Source organism: Malania oleifera, chromosome 2, assembly GCF_029873635.1.
Source record: "Malania oleifera isolate guangnan ecotype guangnan chromosome 2, ASM2987363v1, whole genome shotgun sequence".
In the NCBI taxonomy this organism is placed as follows: Eukaryota; Viridiplantae; Streptophyta; class Magnoliopsida; order Santalales; family Ximeniaceae; genus Malania; species Malania oleifera.
In genome coordinates this window covers 69,635,713-69,641,157 of record NC_080418.1, presented here as the reverse complement: position 1 = coordinate 69,641,157, position 5,445 = coordinate 69,635,713, and the positions used below count along the sequence as shown (strand labels likewise).

General features: G+C 38.7%; 1 non-coding gene across 1 annotated transcript; it reads right to left on the bottom strand.

Annotated features, from left to right (window-relative positions):
- Nucleotides 1–1,891: 1,891 nt before the first annotated feature.
- Nucleotides 1,892–1,997, bottom strand: LOC131150070 (small nucleolar RNA R71). Its single transcript, XR_009135455.1, has one exon. It is a non-coding gene; the product is annotated as a small nucleolar RNA R71 (small nucleolar RNA).
- Nucleotides 1,998–5,445: the final 3,448 nt, after the last annotated feature.

Below are 5,445 nucleotides of genomic sequence, written 5' to 3'. Positions count from 1 at the left end.
TCGGTCTTCATAAATATCTATTGTATTAAGAGATATCTTGTTTGGAAAATCTTATAATCAAGATTTTGTTCTTTGAATTACATATCATATACATTTACATATTACAAAGATCGAGTTGTGATTAAATATTTGATAGAAAATTTTTTGATATAGATTGATAAATTATTCAAGACAAGGCTTTTATCAAGTTCACATTAGAGATATGTGTGCATCTTTACAAAGTGAACTAGAATCCTAGTATACTCCAAAGAATTTTAAATATATCATTACGTGGGAGTTTTGGTTAAAAAGGGTTTGTGTGTTGCAATTGTATCGTTTCCATACATTCATGAGCTTCAAGTTTAATCATATGTTAATGTGTTAGGAATTTGATTTGTACTCACATGCTTTTGTTAGAAGCATTTTTTAGTGTTATTTTTCAGATTCTATTGTATACACGGTTTGGTGTGTGAACCAGTGTGTGAGGAGAGAGTTGTATCTCTTATAAGCAGTGGACTAGGAGGGAGTTGTGCTTCCTATAAGCAGCAGATTGTAATGGAAGCTCCATCCCAATTAAAGGAGTAGGGATTTAGTGAAATCCTTGAGTGGTTGCTCAAGGTGAGGACGTAGGCCAAGTCAGTTAAGCCTTGTAAAACCGTGTTTGTCTTCTATCTTCCCTCTACTTTTTACTTTCAGCACTGCATTTAAATTGTTTATATTGCATGTATAGGTTGAATTGCCTTGCACATAAGTAATTGAGTAACAAGACTTCATTGGTAAATATATAAGAAGGGTGTAAGTGGTAAATAAGTGTCAAAGAATTTTTAAATACCCAATTCACCCCCTCCTCTTGGGATATAGTGTCAAAGACACGTGGTAAATAAGTGTCAAAGACACGTGTCCCCGTCGATGATCCTAATAAGCAGCTTCGTTGACAAACTATTTGCATTTGTAGATGAGATCCTGCTATGACCCCCTTTTAAAATTTCCTTTTCTCCCTCTTTTATTATTTAAATACTATAATTTTTCGAGTTTCTAGACTTTAAGTCTTCATGGATCGATACCCGACTTACCCACTTTCTACTGAAGTTGATATAGTTAGGTTTTATAAATATTTTTTTTGGTAGTTAAGAACCCAAACCCTGGTGAGCCTACCAAATTTTGGCGCCATTGCTGGGGACTTGGCTACGGTTATAAGCCAACTTCCACTTTAGAGTATTATTGCATTATTCTTTTGATTTGCTCTCCTTTTGTTTTCACTTTTTTTTGTTAATTTCTATTTTCTTTATTTTTTTTTTGTTTTGTTTTTGAAGTCTGAATTTGTGTGCTTACACGTGTTTATGTTTGGTCTACATTCTTTGGAACCTGAGATAATTCCCATAGATCTTGAGAATGAAAAATATTGTAGGTCCCATAGGAAACCTATCTCTAATCCAAAGAAGACTAAGTCGTCTGAACTAAAAGCAATGGCTGAAGATAACCCCTCGGTTCTCACTGAACAAATCCCAGAACCCCATGCTCCCCACCTACCTGTGGTGGGAGAGCATCACCTTCAACCTCTTTAGGGACTACTTTGTACCTAATGCATACACATCGCCATCTTGCATCCGCTTCTCAAATGTTCAGGCGGAACAGTTTGAGACAAAGACTTCAATCATTGCAATGCTGCCCAAATTTTATGAGAACTCGATAGAAAATCCATATCAGCATCAAGATGAGTTCTTGGAAATTTGTTCCACCATCCGCATCCCTAATTTCAATGATGATGCTCTCCATGTTAGGCTCTTCGTGTTCTCTCTGAAGGATAAAGCCAAATATTGGCTGACGTCCATAGATACGAACTCGGTGACCAACTGGGCCACCATGCAACATGAATTTTTTAAAAATTACTTTCAAATTGGGAAGACTAACCAGCTTCAAAGAGCCATCACAAGTTTCTCACAGATGGATGGGGAACTCTTTTTTGAGACTTGGGAGCGCTTTAGGGACCTGCTCCATAAATGCCCACATCACTAGGTCCCCAAGTGGCAATTAGTCCAAAATTTCTATGAAGGGTTGGCTAAGCGAGATAGGTCCATGGTTGATGCGTCATGCGGAGGTACTTTCCTCACTAAGCACGAGAATGAGGCCAAGATTCTCTTTGAAAATCTGGTTGAAAACTCTCAGTAGCACATGGCTGCCACCTGTAGACTACTTGATCCATCAACTTCTAAACCTAAGGGCGTTTATGAGTTAGCCACAATCCAGGACTTAGCTCCTACTCTACAAGTCATATCCAAAAAGCTAGATTAATGCTTATCCCTAGGACCACAAATAACGGCGTGTGAAGAGATATGTGCAATCTTCTCCAAACCTTCCCACACATGTTATAATTGCCCACACGCGCATTCCCCACTTGATCTTGGGCATAAGGAAGTAAAGGCCACCCATAACTGGTATGATAAGCCCTATAATGACCCATATTCAAAACACATAGAACCTTGGTTGGAAAACACATCCTAACTTCCTGTGGAGGCCAAAAACTCTAGGTTTTCAAGCCCAAAAACCTCCACAAGCCCCAAATGCTTTGCCTCCACAACCATACCAAAATTTCCAAAGTCATCCTGATTCAGCCCCCATATTTTCAACCGCCTAGTAGTCGTCTCCCTCACAACCCAAGTACGAAACATTTTAAGAGACAGTGCTGAGGTCCCTTAAGAATATTGAAGCTAATCGCTAAGCGGATTGGCAACTCTTTCACTCTCACTCCCAATCCATTGTGAAGCTAGAAGCCACATTGGGAAAACTAGCTGCCACCTTGAGTTGGAGAGATGAAGGCAAGTTGCTAAGTCAGCCTATAGTAAATCCTAAGGGACAATATAGGGTAGAATGTGAACCAAATGCTGGCCCCTCATCATATTTTGAGCAGGCCCAGGCGGTAACCACATTTCAAAATGGCAGGCTGATAGCTGAACAAGGTAAGGAGCAGCTGAGCATGGGGGAGACCCAAAACAAAAAACTAGAAGTACCCAACACTGATTCAAGCACTCTCTTTTCCCTAGTCAGGTACACGGATCATTGAGTCTCACACCCACCACCAGAAGAACCACACCTCACTTCGCCCCCCCATAGGGCTTTTCACAACTACTTAGTGACACATCTAACAGTTCCACTTGCACCCTCTATATTTAGGAAATAGGCTTCCACTGAATCCATCTAGGACATGTTTAAATAAGTGAGAATGGATAAACCTCTCCTCGATGACATTAAGCAAACACCTGTGTTCATAAAATTCCTTAAGGACTTATCAATGCAGGGGATAGAATCAAGGGCGAACATGGATATTTTGGTTAAGTAGGCCAAGCATATGAGTTTCATAATACTAAAGCACCTTGTTCCTAAACTAAAAGACTATGACTCACCTATTATTTCGTGTGTAATTGGCGATTACACCATTGATGGGGCCCTTCTAGATTTAGGAGCAAGTGTGAACATCTTTTCATACTCGGCCTATCAAAAACTTAACTCACGAGTGTTGCGACCCACCTCGGTTTCTTTATGCCTTGCTGATTGATTTCTTAAGCAACCTTGGGGTGTGGTAGAATATGTGGTGGTCAAAGTGGAATATTTCCATTATCCTATTGATTTCATCATTTTAGACATGGAGACTTCTACAAACTCGATCCCTATCCTTTTGGGACGACCATTCCTAACCACAACTAATGTCTGCATTCAATGTAGGATGAGGATTATGGACATCTCATAGGGCCATAAGCAACGTAGGCTAAATATATTTAATGCTTCCCAACATCCTCTTAACACCACCTAAGTTGCGGATGAAGACGTGATTGACAAAATTATTAAGGAAGCAACTCCTTCAATGTTATGGCAACACTCTTGGGAAAGTACGCTTCAACTTGACAGCCTTACCATTGCTGAATTTGTGGACTCTTTTGAGAAATTTATAATAAAAAATGAGTGGGTCCCCAATTCAGAACATAAGTTTGGGGTATGCATCTTCGGGTGTAAGGAAGAAAAGAGAGAAGCCAATGCTACTTGGGAACTAGGATGAGTCCAAATTGAGCTTCAATGCGTCTGGCTAAAGATGGTAAACTTAATGCTTCTGAGAGGTAACCCGATAGTTTTCCTTTTCCTTTTAGGTTCTTAGAGTATTTAAAATAGATTAATTAGAAGTCAGAGTCCTTAGAGCAGGTTTTAGGATAAGTTGGAGATGCGGCTAAAGCGGCAACCATCATATACTTGGGTGACTAGGTCTAACCCTTGCATAGTACTGAATCTTAGTATTTTCCAAGAGGGTCGACCATATCCGCGCCCAGCACCGAACGGTGTGTGCCCTAGTCGACAACTCAGCAACGTAATTTAAAACAAGCTTTCACGCTCGACTCTTTTCCCGCTTTGTCGTTCTCCTTTCAACCTTGTCACTAGTATCAGTCCACACTTACCATAATGTCTTCTCCACCATTGTACAAACTATTGATACGAATGACATATACATGGTGCTTTTGGTTAGAATTAGCCTTTTGTGCTACAATGTATCTGCCTACATGCGAGTTTGGTATTATATTTTGCAGGTACATTGTTTGTTCTTACTGGCACCATGTACTGTCCTATCCTTTTCCTAGATTATATTTTTCTTTCAGCACTTCAGTGAGGACACTAAAGTTCTAAGTTGGGGGTAGGGGGTGGCACACTACATGGCACATTCATGCTAAATTTTTGAAAACAAATTCTAGTGAACCATGCTAACATATTTTATACCCTTTACATACACCTATATAACCTAATGTTACATGCATAAGCTTTTCAGTTATATGATTTCATTATGCTCACTAACAATGTAGTAAATTAGTTGTGTAAAGATCACATAACATGATCAATAACTTGATATTACTCTAGGTCATTGACTAGTGGTTTGTTCGGCTTAATACTTCAATGTAAGCTTTAGTATTTACATGGTACTTCATGGGGCTAAAAACACACTTACACGTGATTTGTAACACTTAGGGTTCTTTGAGAGCTAAAACCTAAGGTGTAGTCCCAAGAGAGGGGTGAATTAGGTTATTTAATAAATTCTTTACAGTTTTTTTAAGAGTTCTTGATTTTTTACAATCTTTGAAAGACTTCTAAAAATTCTTGTTGATTAGGCAGTCTACACAAACACTTACTTCAACTATTCAATCTGCAACCACAACAACCAATTTAATAACCATTCAAGCCAAACAAACACCATACAAGTAATTAATATTAGTTTTGCAATATTCAGAAACGCTATTTATGAATGTGCAAGTCCTATAGTTGGCTTTTGAACTGAAGATTAAAATAACATCCAAACACTTTTTAAAGATTAGAATTTAAATAAACCTTTAGCTAGTAGGTTTTGGGTTGTTAACCAATCAACGTACTCCCTTATGGTTTCCGTAAAAAAATTGATTAATCAACGTACTCCCTTTCAGTTTCCACAAGCCC